The sequence below is a fragment of the Dryobates pubescens genome, chromosome 34 (genome assembly GCF_014839835.1).
Source record: "Dryobates pubescens isolate bDryPub1 chromosome 34, bDryPub1.pri, whole genome shotgun sequence".
Classification (NCBI taxonomy): Eukaryota; Metazoa; Chordata; class Aves; order Piciformes; family Picidae; genus Dryobates; species Dryobates pubescens.
The window spans coordinates 5568736-5586474 of record NC_071645.1 but is presented as its reverse complement, the minus strand read 5'-3'; the positions used below and the strand labels follow the sequence as shown (position 1 = coordinate 5586474).

The window sequence follows — 17739 nt, the reverse complement described above, 5'->3', positions numbered from 1 at the left end:
TGGGCAGCACATCCCAATGGGGAACGACTCTCCCAGTGAAGAACTTTCGCCTCACCACCAGCCTAAACTTCCCCTGGTGCAGCTTGAGACTCTGTCCTCTTGTTCTGGTACTGGGTGCCTGGGAGAAGAGACCAACCCCCACCTGGCTACAGCCTCCCTTCAGGGAGTTGCAGAGAGCAAGAAGGTCTCCCCTGAGCCTCCTCTTCTCCAGGCTAAGCAACCCCAGCTCCCTCAGCCTCTCCTCACAGGGCTGTGCTCCAGACCCCTCCCCAGCTTTGTTGCCCTTCTCTGGACAACTTCCAGCAGCTCAGCATCTTTCCTAAACTGAGGAGCCCAGAACTGGACACAGGACTCAAGGTGTGGCCTAACCAGTGCTGAGTACAGGGCAGAATGACTTCCCTGCCCTTCTCTGGACACATTCAAGTGTCTCAATGTCCTAATTTAGAATAGAATAAACCAGGTTGGAAGAGACCTTCAAGATCATCACGTCCAACCCATCAACCAATCCAACCCACCTAAACAACTAACCCATGGCACCAAGCACCCCATCAAGTCTCCTCCTGAACACCTCCAATGACAGTGACTCTATGATATGAAAGGTCATTATTCACCCAGCATTTGGTGAGGGAAGACACTGGGAGGACTCATGAGGTCTGTGGTGACAGGTTGGACTTGATGATCTTGAAGGTTTCTTCCAACCTTGGTGATACTGTGACTCTTTTGGAGTGGTGGAGGTGTGCAGAACCCCCTCCCTGAAAAGTCAGCACTGGTTTCAGCAGCTATAGAACCACAGAATTGTTTTGCTTGTCAAAGATCTCCAAGATCATCACGTCCAATCTTCTACCCAACACCACCATGGCCATTAAATCATGCCCCAGGGTGCCATGGCCACAGGTTTCTTGAATACCTCCAGAGATGGTGACTCCACCACCTCCCTGGGCAGCCTGTTCCAATCCCTGACCACTCTTGCAGCAAAGAAATTGTTCCTAATATCCAAACCTAACCCTCCTCTGGCACAATTTCAGGCCATTTCTTCTCATTCTAGCACTTGATACTAGGGAGAAGAGACCAACCCCCACTAGCAAAGCCAGCATGAGTCCTTGTGAAACTAATGGAGGATGCTAAACCCTACGAATGAGGCCAAAAAGGGGCTGAAACGTGACGCAAGCAGCACAAGCAGGGAATACAAATTGTCCCCTTCCTCCCGACTTCAACCCCAGGAAGCTCATGGAAGTGTAACCACCACCACCTCCCACTGATTTAATCCTACAATTTAATCCTATGATAAATACAACACCATGCTTCCAGGCTAGTGATTTTTTTATTCCCAGACCCTGGAAAGCTGAACAAATAACCATCCTCCCCTGAAGCAAAAGAGGTCCTTTCATCCCACCTCTGAAAGAAGCAGTCAAAGTCCTGGATTTTCACTCCTCCCCCCCCCCCCCATCAAGCTGATGTAATGCAAATAAAAATAACAGGGCCAGGGGGGGAAATGATTGACTGGAAAATAGAGGGGGAAAATTCACTGTGGAATGGCAACTCAATAGGTCTTTTGTGAGATAGCCATTTGGAATCTTCAGGGGGAGAATGGCTGGAGGGAAAAATATTCAACAGAGGCTTCAAGAAGATGTTTGACCTCCCCTGTGTTTCTCAGGGTGGGGAATGTGGTTCTCCCAGGGGCAGCATCAAGATGCCAAATTCCTTCCAGTTTCACAGAGTGGGAGGGATTAGAAGGGGCTTGTGGAGTTCATCAAGTCCAACCCCCCCTGCCAAGACAGGTTCATTTAGAGGAGGTCACACAGGAACATGTCCAGGTGTGTTTTGAATGCTTCCAGAGAAGGAGACTCCAGCACCTCTCTGGGCAACCTGTTTCAGTGCTCCATCATCCTCCAGTTAAAGAAGTCCTTCCTCACATTTAGATGGAACTTCTGATGCTTAAGTTTGTGCCCATTACCCCTTGTTCTGTCACTGGGCACCACTGAAAAAAGCCTAGTCCCATCCTCCTTGCACCACCTTCGAAGTACAGATCAGCATTGATGAGATTCCCCCCTCAGGCTGCTCTTTTCCCCAGACTAAACAGCCCCAACCCTCTCAGTCTCTCCTCTTCATAGAGATGTCCTGCTCCCCTCAGCATCTTTGCAGCCCTCTTCTGTACCTTCTTCTGCAAGTCCCTGTCCTTCTTGAATGGGGGACCCCAGAGCTGGACACAGCATTCCAGGACTCACCAGGGCAGAGTAGAGAGGTTTGGATCTCCAAGTTCCATAAAAGGAACACCAGGACATTGAGACTATAGACATGGCTCTCTAGGAGATGGATAAATGGTGTTGGGTTGACAGTTGGGCTTGATGAGCATAAAGATCATTCCAACCTTAATGATTCTATGATTCCACCTCATTCTGCCCTCTCATCACCTTCCTACTCCAGCAGCAGAATGGAAGAGAATTCTTTCTACAGCCTCCCCATGTCCACCTCATTCTGCCCTCTCATCACCTTCCCACTCCAGCAGCAGAATGGAAGAGACTTCTTTTGACAGCCTCCCCTCCCTGCCTCCTCCCTTAGATGTGTCCAAGGCCAGGTTGAATGAGGCCCTGAGCAACCTGGGCTAGTGGAAAGCATCCCTGAGTGTGTTGGAACACGCTGATCTTTAAGCTTGCTTCCAGCCCAAACCATTCTACAATTCTATGATAAATTAACAACTTTAAGAGCTTCAGCTCTTCCCAAAAGTGGCAAAAAAAGGGAGCAGAGCCAAAAATGAGTAGCTTTAGCAGCCAGAATGCTGGCAACACTTCTGATCTGGATGTCAACTCCATAGCAGCTCCTTTTCTTTCTTTTTTTTTTTTCTTTAATATATTCTCTGTTTATTTTTATTTTTAATTCCACCACCCCCCCCCCCCCCTTCAGTTCTTTTCAAACAAAGCTCCAAGCTCCTTAGCTGAAGGATGTCTGCTTCTCTATTCCGTGCTTGGATGATTCTCAGGCCCCCTCCTGACAGAGAACCCAGAGGTGCTAACAAGGTACAAAAGGATAATTAATCACCACAATTGTGGATGGGGGTGGGTTTTGTTGTTCACCTCTCTTCTCTTTTGAAGAAAGACCACAGAGGAGATTGGAGGAATAGGGAGGGAGAAAAAGTAAAGGGGGGGGGGGGGGGGGAGAAAGAAGGAAAATCAGTAAACCTAAATGGGCTGCAGAGATTTATGGAGAATTAGCTTAGTCCTAGGGACCTTGCCACATCGGAGTCCACCCAAATTCCATTCTTGGCTTGCTGATGTTTTCAAGCCCCCCCTCAATGCAATTATTTCCTTGTCTCCCTACAGCCCCATCCATTATTCTCTATAATAATATGTTTTCTGAAACTCCTTTCCATAAACAACTGGAGCAGGCAGCGAGGAACCTCATTGTTATTGATATCATGTCACATCACCGGGAAAACGGCGCAGGGAAAAAGGGGCTGGGAATGGAGAGGCTTTCAATTTCAAGCATCCCAACCTTTTACATCATTTCAAGGTAACTCACCCTAATGCCCAGTGACATCACATGGGAAAACTCGACCTCCAAGGTGCCAGCTGCTGGCAGGGTCATTTTAGGGGCAAGATTGAGACAATCTCATTTTAGATCCTAAGTTGCTGGGAAGAAATAGGAGCCCGAGAGAGTTTTGCTTGCTCCTTCCACCATCAATGGAATGGAATAAACGAGGTTGCAAGAGACCTTCAAGAAAGCATGGTTAGATGCCATGAAGTAGGTGGCAGTGCTTTAACCATATGCATGTTGTATAGGCCACAAGGGCCTCTTCCATCCTTATCAAGGGGAGTCACTCCCCTGCCACCAAGGAAAGGCTACTTCTGCCTGCCCTGCAGCCACCAAGTTTTAAGAGCCAAAGGCTACAAGTTCATTTGCCCTTGGCCATTACAGTTACAGTGACTGGCCATTGAAATGGGCTGCCCAGGGAGGTGGTGGAATCACCATCCCTGGAGTTGTTTAAGAAGAGACTGGATGAGGCACTTGGTGCCATGGTTTAGTTGATTAGATGGTGTTGGGTGACAGGTTGGGCTTGATGATCTTGAAGGTCTTTTCCAACCTGGTTAATTGTATTCTATTCTATGATACAGTCCCCAAATAGTGATAAAATGTGGTTCTTCACCATACATATGGGACACGATGGCCAAGAGCACCCACGCTAATTAGCCCTTGTTCAAACAGCAACAATCCTCACCCATGACCCACAAAGCTTCATCCCTCCAAGAACATCAAGTCCAACCTTCTACCCAATATCTTCATGATCCCAGTAACAGTATATCCCCACATGCCATAGCCACACATTTCTTGAACACCTCCAGGGATGGGGACTCCACCATCTCCCTGGGCAGCCTGCTCCAATCCCTGACCACTCTTGCAGCAAAGAAATTGTTCCTCATCTCCAACCTAAACCTCTCCTGGCACAGCTCGAGGCCTGAACCTGGGGGGGGGGTTCAAGCCCACAATTCTTATTGCAGTGGGGAAAAAACTGGCACAGTGTAATAAATATTGAAAACCAACAAACAAATCAGTAAAATAAGAAATTAATTAAAAATCAAATCAATAAATTAATAAAGCAAATCAATAATAAAAAAATAACTACAATAAATAGACTAAAAGCAAATTAATAATTGAAATTGGAAACAGATAAAATTAAATCAAATAATTAAATATTTATTGATTTTAATATTTATTATTATTTATTTGTTCTTTTTATTTTGTTTCAATTTTAAATTATTTCATTTAGTCTATTTATTGCAGTTATTTTTAATTACTGTTTATTGAGTTTTAGTCTTTTCATTTTGTTTCAACTTTTAATCATTGAATTTGCTTTCAGTCTATTTTAGTTATTTTTAATATTCATTGATTTTAGTTCTTTTTATCTTCAGTTTTTATTTATTTGATTTGGTTTAGTCTATTGTAGTTACAAAAGAAAGGAAGAAAAAACCAAATCAGTAAATAGCCATCAAAAATAGCTACACAATAAACAGACTAAACCAAACCAAAGAATCATTTGAAACAGAAACAAAAGGAAGAAAAACCAAATCAGTAAATAGCAATCAAAAATAGCTACACAATAAACAGACCAAACCAAATCAGAGAATCATTTGAAACAGAAACAAAAGGAAGAAAAACCAAATCAGTAAATAGCAATCAAAAATAGCTACACAATAAATAGACCAAACCAGATCAAGGAATAATTGAAAATAGAAACAAAATCAAAAGAATGAAAATCAAATCACTAAATAGTAATCACAAAATAGCTACACAATAAACAGACCAAACCAAGCCAATAAATGGCAATTAAAATTCGAAGCACCAAAGTACAAATCAATACCAAATAAAAGGACCAAATCAATAAGTGATCATTTTTAAATATATTAAAAAATAAATCAAATTAAAAATTAATCAAATCAATGTGTGGCCCAAAGGGGCCTGGAAGCAGCCCCCACAGGGTGAGCAAACCGATCCTGAAGGCCTGGAATCCCTTCCTCATCCTCCTGTTTACTCTGACATTTCAGCCCCAGGAGCAACCAGGCAGTGCATTTTCTCAGGGACTAGATTTTTATCTTCTTAATCACGGCCTGGGACTGAGACATGGAAGCATTTACTGGTCCAGAAAGCATTTTGTACCGTTCCAGTAACTAAGCACTTTTGAAATACTCTTTTCCACTTGATTGTAGGAGCTGATAGCTCATGAGCCGCTAGCTAGAGATTGATGCTTCATATGTTTGAAAGCTAAAGCTCCAAGAAGAGTCTATAGCACTGGCTTCTAGCTCTAGTGGTTTTCATAACACCCAGCAGCAATATCATGTCAGAGCAGCAGCTGCAAAATCTGGTCTTCAATTATTGCCAACTTCCACCTTCAAGGAGAGCTAAATCCAAGGGTTTGGGGCAACCTGTTGTAAAATGCAGCTCCTAACAGGGCTCTCTTCTGCTTTTTCTTTCTTTTCTCCCTGTGCACACTTTTCTTTAGGGAAAGGGTGGTCAGGCACTGCAACAGGTTGCCCAGGGAGGTGGTGGAGCCCCTGGAGGGGTTCAAGATACATGTGGACATGGTATTTGGGGACATGGTTTAATGGCCATGGTGGTCTTAGTTTGATGGTCCTTTCCAAGCAGAACAACACTGGAGGTGTTCAAGAGGGGATTGGACGTGGCACTTGGTGCCATGGTTTAGTAGTCATAGAATAGAATAAATCAGGTTGGAAAAGACCCTTGAGATCATCAAGTCTAACCTATCACCCAACACTATCTAATCAACTAAACATCTAATCTCACTGTATCTATTTCTAGTTTTGCTCCATCCCCCCAGTCCTATCACTCCCTGACACCCTCAAAAGTCCCTCCCCAGCTTTCTTGTAGCCCCCTTCAGATACTGGATGGCCACAATTAGGTCTCCTGGGAGCCTTCACCTCTCCAGACTGAACAACCCCAACTCTCTCAATCGGTCTCCATAGCAGAGCAGCTCCAGCCCTCTGCTCATCCTCATGGCCCTTCTTTGGACACATTCTAGCACCTCTCCATATCCTTCTTGTACTAATGGCTCCACAACTGGATGCAGTCCTCTACTCCCTTGTTGGCTGTCCCACCATCCCCAAGGAGAAGCTTTTAGGAGCTAAGATTCCCCAGTTGACACAAATCTCCACAGCAAAAAGCTTCATTCAACGACACGCAAGGGACCTGTGCGGAGCATGAAAGGAGAGGCTCAGGGTATGCTAATGCTATCGCTTTTTCAAACACAATTAAAGCTTTCTCAAGCCCTGGAGCCACCAGATTCCTCTTCTGCAAGGACTTGTGGCGGGTGAGCACCGAGTTCCCTCAGGGCATGCGGGAATTTCATACTCCAGCGATATAAAAGATGAGGTTTTGGCGCATAGGGAAAACCACGCAGGGACGCGGGAGAAAGGCTATGATGAGATTCCATCAATCCAGGGTGTCAAAGGCCAGAAGAGACAATCAAAACTGACAGCCTGAAGATGCCATGCCACACAATTTCACCTCGGAGCAAACAGCAGGATTATTCCCTTGAGCTCAGGCAAACACCATCAAACCTGATCGCTTCTTGCTGAGGCAATGGATAGGTTGGAGCGGCACAATCAGTCTTGCTTAAAAGACTTCAAGTGATGATGAATTCACCATTTCCCCCACCTAATCAAGGGATAGCTTGGTTTGCATCTGGCTTCCATTCTGCTGGAGTTCAAAAGATGTATTACATAAACCAGCCTGGATTTAGCTCATGAATCACTGACATCTCCATCATGAGTAAGATTTTGTTAGCATCTACAAGCAAAACTCCTCTTCCTCTGACCCACTGCCAGGGACATAAGCCATCCTAGCCTGGGCTGAAGAAGGGGACAAGAGAACTCTGCTTTCTCCGAACCCAGGTGCTAGGGACAGAAGCCATCCTAGCCTGGGCTGAAGAAGGGGACAAGAGAACTCTGCTTTCTCTGAACCCAGTGGTAGGGACAGAAAGCATCCTAGCCTAGGGCTGAAGAAGGGGACAAGAGAACTCTGCTTTCTCTGAACCCAGGTGCTAGGGACAGAAACCATCCTAGCCTAGGGCTGAAGAAGGGGACAAGAGAACTCTGCTTTCTCCGAACCCAGTGCTAGGGACAGAAACCATCCTAGCCTGGGGTTGGCAAAGCAGAAACACAGCCCTGAGCTGCCTTAACACCAACCTCCCACCCAGGAAGCTGTGGAGAACCTCCACGTGCTTCTTGATGCCTCCACCTCAATAAGAGATAGGACAAACCCCCCTGAAACCTGCTGCCATCATCAGCTCAGACCCAAGGCATCCTCTGGGTCCTGTCTGGGGTGAAGGGGGGTGGTGGAAAGCCTGGGCTAAATAAATAAATAAAAAACCAATCTCCATTTGGAGGCACTAAATCCCCACTCCTTTCCAGATGGCTGGGAGATTTCTCCCAGGTGGTAAATATATTATTAAGAACTCATTTCACCGTGAAATTGACTATTCAAAACACAGACAGAAGTTAATATATTAGGACAACCTGTCTGAAAAACTCAGGTTAGAAGGAATTTATTTTTGTTTAATACAAACCATGACACTCCACACACATGGTCCTTCCTCAAGCTGCACCCCAGCCAAGAGCATGAGTTTGGACGCTGGGGTGGTCTTGCTCCGAGACAGAGGTCGCTGGATAAAGCCAGCGGCGCCCTCCAGGGCTGCCAAGCCATCAAGGACAACATCACTGGGAAGTAGTACATGTGCCTTGGCTAGGATGCTTCTCTAGCTCTCCTCCTTCCCAACCTCCCTTCTCCTCCTTCCCAGGGAGGCTGTGCACCCAGAGGTGCTCAAGGCCAAGTTGCATGAGGTCTTGAGCAACCCGGGCTAGTGGGAGGCATCCCTGCTCATGGCAGTGGGGTTGGACCTTGGATGATCCTTAAGGTCCCTTCCAACCCAAACTGGTCTGTGATTCTTAACCATCTCAGTGCTTTCTTTCTGGCACTCCTCAGAAGTTTGGCGCTTCAAGAGAGGAAATCAAAGCATGGTAATAACCAAGATCAGCTTCTCACAGTGGCTCAGAGGCTTCCTCCCACTAACTGAGGTAGAAAAACACAATCAATGTGACAAGGACATAAAGAACACCTCACAGGGGCATCATTTAGGTGAGAAGAGCCCTCTGGACGTCACCTGATGTAGCTCCCCACTCAAAACAGAAGTAATTTTCAACGTAAGCCGAGCCCAAACTTGCTCCAAATTTAGATCAAGCTCACACCTCGAAGCTGTTTCCATTTACCTACCAAATCCAAAGCCTTAGGAAGGCTGGAACCTACCCTAAGTGCACAATTAATGCATTGACTCTTATTTATTATTCCCTATCTCAGAAGATGCCCAAACTAATGTGTTTCTTCAAGGTGAGTGAACTGTTTTGACTTGGGCAATTATTTAAAATATCCCAGACAGGTTTGGTTTTTTTTTTCCCTTGGAGTGAGCAGCATAATTTTGCCAATTGGTAATGAAGGAGCCCCAAAGGAACAACAGAGACATTGTTCTGTTTAATTTGCTTCGCAGCCTTTCTGTCAAGAAGCTTCAGGTTGCCTTTGCTGTACGAGCTGCCTGGGGGAAGGTCAAAGAGGGTGACCTTTTTCTTCCCACTTAATAGCAATGACAAGAGTCTGACTGCTGGGTGCACAGAGACTTCAGAGCATGGCTTCATTACAAGCTGCACAACACCTCCAAAGTCCTCCTAGCCCTTCTGGAAAAGCATGGATGGAAGAAACCTCTGCAAGGCAGGGTTCTGTTAGACTCCAGCTTCTCCTTTACATTTGACTTCAGCTGCTAATTAACTCACTTGAGGCTAAATGCTTGTGTCTAGGATAAGGGATAGCGAACTCTTGGCAGACATTTGGGGCAGGACACATATGGCTTGACAGCTACCCCAGCTGAACTTTGGGGCAGTATCCCCAATATCCCTGTCTTGTTCTGCAGTGTTGGTTTGGAGGCTGGGTGCATGTTGGCCTCAGCAGACACATTATAGGTTGTACAAGTTGTCACTGAATTGCCCAGGTTGGAAGAGACCTCCAAGATCATCAAGTCGAACCAATCACCCAATGCTACCTAATCAACTAGACTATGGCACCAAGTGCCTCATCCAGTCTTTCCTTTAACACCTCCAGGGTCCTTTGAGAAGGTGGAAGATATCTGAGGAGCAACAGAGCATAGAAGGCCCATTGGTAGCAACATCTCCTGGTTTAGTGGGAGGTGTCCCTGCCCATAGCATTGGGGTAGGAACTAGATAATCTTTGAAGTCCTTTCCAACTCAAACCATTCTGTGATTCTCTATGTCCTTAGAAAAATGGGTATTTCAAAGATCTGCCACCTTCCCTAAACCTTGGAATATTTCCATGGAGAATAGAGTAGAATTAACCAGGTTGGAAAAGCCCTTCGAGGATCGAGTCCAACTTATCACCCAACACCATCAACTAAACCATGGCACCAAGCACCCCATCCAGGCTCTTCCTAAACACCTCCAGTGATGGGGACTCCACCACCTCCCTGGGCAGCACATTCCAGTGGGCAATCTCTCTGTCATTGAAGAACTTCTCCCTTACCTCCAGTCTAAACCTCCCCTGGCACAGCTTGAGACTGTGTCCTCTTGTTCTGGTGCTGCTTGCCTGGGAGAAGAGACCAACCCCCACCTGGCTACAACCTCCCTTCAGGGAGTTGTAGACAGCAATAAGGTCTCCTCTGAGCCTCCTCATCTCCATGCTAAGCAACCCCAGCTCCCTCAGCTTCTCCTCATAGGGATATGTAGAGACCTACAAACAACCCTCCAGCACCCATCCCAAACCAGCCCAGTTTAGGAGCCACATCTACAATCCAGTACAGGCTTCCTCCTCAGACCCAGAGCAGAAAACCAACTTGAACCCGAAAAAAAGCCAGTCATCTGCAGCAATAAAAATCAATCAATCAATCACAGCCTCTCTTGGCACCTAAATACCTCAGCCATCAGGCTACAGACTTGGCCTCTGACTCCTCCTCTTGGTCTCTCCTGTGAGCCATTCTGTCGCAGATAAATAATTCAACGCGCTTTGGAACAGAGATCTGAGCACACATCTCCTCCAGCCCAGCTGAGTGCCCTAGATGATGGGCTATAAAAAAAATCTCTGCTAGCCCAACAAATATTTATTCATGCACAAATGGAGCAGCTTCGACCAAAGAGGGATGGAGCCACGCTCTGGCCTTTTGCTCTTCAGACAGGTCCCCCAGGGCTGACCACTGACAGCATGGCTTTGTTGGCCAAGCTCAACAGTGTTTCCATCTCTTGGCTGAGCTCCTCACACTTGCAAGCAAAAAATAAGTGCAATCAGCACAAGAGCAACTTCTATTAATACAGTGAAAAAGAAATGCTTTGAATGAGGGAAAATAGTTCCTCTACCTGAGGTGCACTACCTCAGCTGCTTGGAATATTGAATATGAACTGCCACATGGGCCTCCTCCAATGCTAGTCATAGAATCATAGCATTGTTTTGGTTGGAAACCACCAAAAAGTTGACTCTGGTTGTTGCCTGCCCCATCTGTTCACCTAAGAGAGAATCAGAGAACTGTTTTGGTTGAAAGAGACCTGTAAGATCAATGAGTTCATTCACTAACTCAGCACTGCCAGGTCACCACTAAACCACAGAATCAATCAATAAGGTTGGAAAAGACCTCAAAGATCATCAAGTCCAACCTGTCACCCCACACCTCATGACTACTAGACCACGGCACCAAGTGCCACATCCAATCCCCTCTTGAACACCTCCAGGGATGGGGACTCCACCACCTCCCTGGGCAGCACATTCCAATGGCTAACAACTCTCTGGGAAGAACTTTCTCCTCACCTCCAGCCTAAAAACCATGTCCCTCAGCACCTCATCTATGCAGATTTGAAACCTCTTCAGGGATGAGGACTCCACCACTGCACTGGGCAGCTTGGTCCAGGACCACTCAACTACTTTCTAACTCCATCAGCAACAGGCACAATATCTGAGGATGCTCATAGTTATCTAGTTATCCCAGCAGCCCACTTATTAAAGCCTTGATATTAAAAAAAAAAAAATCACAGAATTGGTTTGGTTAGAAAAGATCTCCAAGATCATCAACTCCAACCATCTACCCACCATCACCATGGCCATTCAACCATGTCCCAGAGTGCCATGGCTACACCTTTCTTGAACACCTCCAGAGACAGGGACTCTACCACCTCCCTGGGCAGCCTGTTCCAATGCCTCTTGCAGCAAAGAAATTGTTCCTAATCTCTAATCTAAACCTCCCCTGGCATAATTTCAGGCCATCCCTCCTCCTTCTACCACCTGATCCTAGGGAGAAGAGCCCAACCCCCACTGCCCTACAACCTCCTTTCAGGGAGTTGTATTGAGCAACAAGACCTCCCCTCAGCCTCCTCCTCCGGAGACTACGCAATCCCAGCTCCCTCAGACTTATTCTCCAGACCCTTCACCAGCATGGTTGCCTGGCCCACGCCAGCAAATCAATCCCTAGACAACATTTCTCTTGCTCAGCCCTCTCTGTTTTGACTCCCTTCCATCTCCCTTCTCGGGTGGAATAAGCGATCATTAATCCCGTCAAAGGAAATGAGACTTCTGCTCACATATAGGAAGCTCTTGCAAGAAGTAACACATTACCTTGATACCCTGACACCATGAAAAATGATTCTGGGGATCATGTCTTGCTTTTCCTTATTTATTTATATGTATTTTGGGGAGTGGGTGGGTGGGGGGGTGTCAGTTGTTCATTCAGGGCACCTCAAGCCAGCTGCTACGAGCGGCCGGCATCTGCCGTAGAGGGGAAGCAAGGGAGACAAGCAATGAAATAAGCAAACCTTCCTCTGTGCACAGGATCCTTCCACAAATCTGCCTGCTAATAGTATTTGGCATGTTGGTAATTTGGGAGATTCTTTCTTTCTTTTTAAAACCATAACTCATTTAGTGTGGCTCTGCTCTGTTATTGTACATTTTACACAGTGATGCACAGAAAATGAGGTGGCTTTTTAGTATTGTATATTTGTGTGTGTGTGTGTGTTCCCTCCTTTCCTCCTTAAACAAGTTTATTACTTCTAGAAATCACTCATTCATGCCAGCCACATCCTAGGGAGGGAAAGAGGGGGGAAAAAAAAACCACCCCACAAAAGCAGAAGTCGCACAGAAAATAGGGCAGTGAGAGAGAAAATAAGGCAAAAGAGCAAAGACAATAGGAAGGGAAAATGAAGCAGAGAAATTAAGCAGATAGGAGAGCAGAGAGGGGATATGCTCTGCCCAGGAGAAGAGACCAACCCCCACCTGGCTACAACCTCCCTTCAGGGAGTTGGAGACAGCAAGAAGGTCTCCCCTGAGCTTCCTCTTCTCCGGGCTAAGCAACCTCAGCTCCCTCATCCTCTCCTCACAGGGCTGTGCTCCAGACCCCTCCCCAGCCTTGCTGCCCTTCTCTGGATACCTTCCAGCAACTCAACATCTTTCCTAACCTGAGGAGCCCAGAACTGGATACAGGACTCAAGGTGTGGCCTAACCAGTGCTGAGGACAGGGCAGAATGACCTCCCTGCTTCTGTTGGCCACACTATTCCTGATGCAGGCCAGGATGCCACTGGCCTTCTTGGGCACACTGCTGGCTCATGTCCAGCCTACTGTCAACCAGTACCCCCAGGACCCTTTCTGCCTGGCTGCTCTCCAGCCACTCCGACCCCAGTCTGTAGCTCTGCATGGGGTTGTGACCAAAGTAAAGAAGAAGGTCAGAGATGCTCTCTTCTTCCAAGTAGCAAGTGACAGAATGAGAAGAAATGGCCTCAAGGTGCACCAAGGCAGGTTTAAGGTGGACATGAGGAACAATTTCTTCTACAGAATGCTGCTCAAGCACTGCAGAAGGCCTCCTAGGGCGATGGTAGAGTTGCCATCGCTCAAGGTATTGAAACACCATGGAGAGGTGGTGCTGAGGGATGTGGTTTAGTTGTGACCTGGTAGTGCTGGGTTGACCTCTGGATTTGATGATCTTAAAGGTACCTTCCAACCACAGAATCATTTTGGTGGGAATCACTATGATTCTAACTTTGGATCAATGGATGGACAGGAGACAATCAGAGTCAGAGTAGCAGTGGAGACCTGGATAATCCACCCAACCTCACGCAGTGGGAAGGAGTCACATTGCTCCCAAGCCATCACTGATGTCACATTTCTCCATGGGCTTCAAGCTGCCCTCAGTCCCTGTCAGTTAATAAGGGAAGGCAGACATTCAACAATTGTTTTCTGCTCGGGCTGCCTTGTAAAGGCTTCGCGCTCGGCGATGAAACAAAAGGGGACTAATAACACCCCATGCTGCAACAGCAAGTGCCAAGGAAGAGACAGAAATCAATTATCTGGGTGAAATTCAAAGGGAGAGGAAGAGGCAAACACGTAGCCATCAGCAAACAGCAGGCATAATCCCATTAACACAGACGCTGCCTCCCTTGCGGGAGTGCCGAGCCAGGGAGAAAGATGATAATGAAAATCAACAAGCACCAAAGTAGCCTCAACTTCATGGGCAAGGGCTGAGGGGGCAGCTGGCTGCCACCAGGGTGTGGCAGGGGGCAAAGGTGGGGAGCTGAGAGGATGCTGGGGGTATCAGTACACCAATGGGTTACCCAGAGAAGGGCAACAAGGCTGGGGAAGGGTCTGGAGAACAGGGCTGGGGAGGAGCAGCTGAGAGAACTGGGGGTGCTGAGGCTGGAGAAGAGGAGGCTGAAGGGAGACCTCATTGCTCTTTACAGCTCCCTGAAAGGAGGCTGCAGTGAGGTGGGGGTTGGTCTCTTCTCCCTACTATCAGGTGATAGTAGGAAGAAGAGGAAGAGGAGGAAATGGCCTGAAATTGTGCCAGGGGAGGTTTAGCTTGGAGATTAGGAACAATTTCTTTGCTGCAAGAGTGGTCAGGCATAGGGGTTGGACTAGATGACCTGTGGAGGTCCTTTCCAACCCATTACATTCCATGATTCTTAAGTTATGAAATCATAGTATTTCTTTGGGTTGAAAAATACTTCTAAGATCATCCAGTCCAACCATCAACCTAACACCACCATGGCCACTAAACCATGTCCTAAAGTGCCATGACCATACCCTTCTTCAACACCTCCAGGGATGGCGACTCCATGACCTCCCTGGGCAACCTATTCCAATGCCTGATGCTGCACAAGGTGCTTCCAGTGGTTCCACAAATGCTCTTCCCCAAGAGGAATTACAAGGAAACCAAACCAACCAGCATCAACACTTCTCTCTTTCCTTGTCCTTTCTTAACCCTTGAGGGCTACACAGGGACAGCAATGACCTTCTCAATCCTTGCACCATTTCCAATCCTGCTGGCCCTCTGTTTTATCTCAAGAACCCATCTGGGCCAGGATGACTTTGCCATAATTGTTTGTGCAGCCCCCATCACATCCTCCCAGATAAAATTTATGACTCCAGCATAACTCTCTAGTTCTTTTTTCCACCCCCCCTCCCTTCTCTGAGCATCTGCTGCTGGCAGCTTTTGGAGACAGACCACAGCGTTGATCTGGTATTGCAATCCCTATTTCTGCTCTAAGAGTTAATGGAAAATGGGACTCACATCATCTTCTAAGGATTTGGAATCAGAACCAATATGAGCTCAGGAAACCTAACTCCTTTTTTCCTCTCACCCCCAAGACTGCTTTCTCCTAGCAGAGCACAGAATCATAGAATCAGTCAGGGTTGGAAGGGACCACAAGCATCAGCTAGTTCCAACCCCTCTGCCATGGGCAGGGACACCCCACACTAGATCAAGCTGGCCAGAGCCTCATCCAGCCTGGGCTTAAACACCTCCAGAGATGGGGCTTCAACCACCTCCCTGGACAACCCATTCCAGGGCTTCACCACTCTCATGGGGAAGAACTTCCTCCCCACCTCCAGCTTCATTCCATTCCCCCCAGTCCTATCACTCCCTGAGATCCTGAGCAGTCCCTCCCCAGCCTTCTTGTAGCCCCCTTCAGATACTGGAAGGCCACAATGAGGTCACCTGGGAGCCTTCTCTTCTCCAGACTGAACAGCCCCAACTCCTTCAGTCTGTCCTCACAGGAGAGGTGCTCCAGCCCTCTTCCAATCCTCGTGGCCCTTCTCTGGACACCTTCCAGCACCTCCAGATTCCTCTTGTAATAGGGGCTCCAGAACTGGAGGCAGTACTCCAGGTGGGGTCTCAGCAGAGCTGAGCAGAGGGGGAGAATCACCTCCCTTGCCCTGCTGGCCACACTTCTCTTGCTGCAGCCCAGGGTCTGATTGGTTTTCTGGGCTGCAAGTCCACACTGAGAGCTCCTGGTGAGCTTCTTGTCCACCAAGGATGCTGGATTCATCCTTAGCACCCAGCTCTGGCTCTTCTATAATTCATCCACTGTCTCCAAAGATGACAGAGCAGCTCATCAACTGATTTAAAAAACATTTAAAGAAAAAGTCCTCTGCAAGGATGGCTTCAATATTAGGCTTATTCCTCTAAAGAAAGAGCAATTCAAGTTAATTCTTGGAAATGTTGCCCTTTGCCTGCTCCACTTGCTCCATCCATCCCAGGATCATCCACAGCCAGGGCTGGGGAGCACACTGGGACCCATGACACGTCCCCATGAAGGAGGAAAGATTAAAATGCAGTCACTTAATCCCCTTGCAAAGCCTCTTAAGTGTTTAGAGCAGGGTCAGCTCAGTCGGTGCTTAGTCAGCCTACCCTAAAAACCATCCCAGTGTAGGCTCTTCCACTGACTGTCAAGTAGGTTGGAATGAAGGATGAGATCAGAGGTGACAAGGACCAAGTGGTAGATGTCATATCAGGTCTCCATATCAGGTCTCCCCTGAGCCTCCTTTTCTACAGGCTAACCAACCCCAGCTCCCTCAGCCTCTCCTTGTAAGGCTTGCGCTCAAGGCCTCTCCCCAGCCTTGTTGCCCCTCTTGAAGGTGTCCAGAGAAGGGCAATAAGGCTGGTCAGAGGCCTTAAGCACAAGCTCTACAAGGAGAGGCTAAGGGAGCTGGGGTTGTTTAGCCTGTAGAAAAGGAGGCTCAGGGGAGACCTATTGCTGTCTATAACTACCTGAAGAGAGGTTGTAGCCAGGAGGGGTTGGTCTCTTCTCCCAGGCAACCAGTACCAGAACAAGAGGACACAGTCTCAAGCTGCACCAGGGGAAGTTTAGGCTGGAGGTGAGGAGAAAGTTCTTCCCAGAGAGAGTTGTTAGCCACTGGAATGTGCTGCCCAGGGAGGTGGAGGAGTCACCACCCCTGGAGGTGTTCAAGAGGGGATTGGACATGGCACTTGGTGCCATGCTTTAGTCCTGAGGTGATGGGTGACAGATTGGACTTGATGATCTCTTAGGTCTCTTCCAACCTTGGTGATTCTGTGATATAAGTAACCCTCATTAGGGGGCAAGGGCTTCTCTTGACTTCCTCTTTCCCACCCATCCCATTCCCTGGCTGCTCCTGGATCCTTCCCAAGCCAGCCTGAGCAGCTGCAGAGGGACATTTTTCTCTTTGCTTCTCACCCTTCAAAGTTCCTGCACGAGGTAACTGGGATGGCTTATCCCAGGGACCACTCCAGCAGCTTCAAGGGAGTCATTAGCACCAGATATGGATAAGCTACCTGAGCTGTAGGACAGCAGATAGACTTTTAGCTGGAAAGCTTCAAAAGAGAGGTAAATCCTGATAAAACCACCCAAAAACATGAGTCTTTAACCTCTTGGATTCCTGCATCCCTTCCAGGCTTCCCAGCAGCACACTGGCACCCAGAAGCTCATTTCTCCTACTGACCTTCCCCAGGCCTCTCTTAACGACCTTCTTCAGATTTCTCCTAATGTCTTTCTCCAGGTTTCTCCTGCTGACCTTCCCCAGGACCCTCACAAGCAGCTCACCAAAGCTTGGGGACATTATCCTAAAGAAATAAAGCTGAGGATCACATTCCAGGATCACACCCTGGCGTTTCAGGAGCTTGCACCATTGTGATGGAAACAAAACCTCCTCTGAGAGTTTATTTCAGCTGGACTCTCTGCTCTGCCACATTCAGTTTCTATCACTGCAGCAGCCCCAGATTTTCTTTTTGCTCCCCTCTGTTTCTTTCTCTCCAGCCTCCCTTTCAGTCAACCAGAATTAGAAGGGAGATCCTGAGCTACAAAGGCAGCTTCTAGACCGGTCCTGCTCCTCACACCGAGGTGACAACAGGAACATGTCGTGAGGGGGATCCTGAGCTACAAAAGCAA

At 47.5% G+C, this 17739-nt stretch overlaps 1 protein-coding gene and 1 non-coding gene across 2 annotated transcripts in view; both read right to left on the bottom strand.

Annotated features, from left to right (window-relative positions):
- Nucleotides 1–17739, bottom strand: part of NTM (neurotrimin) — a 546022-nt gene that overhangs the window by 274987 nt on the left and 253296 nt on the right. The window lies entirely within an intron of this gene.
- On the bottom strand, nt 3713–3812 carry LOC128898880 (U6atac minor spliceosomal RNA). The gene has a single exon (XR_008463014.1). It is a non-coding gene; the product is annotated as a U6atac minor spliceosomal RNA (small nuclear RNA).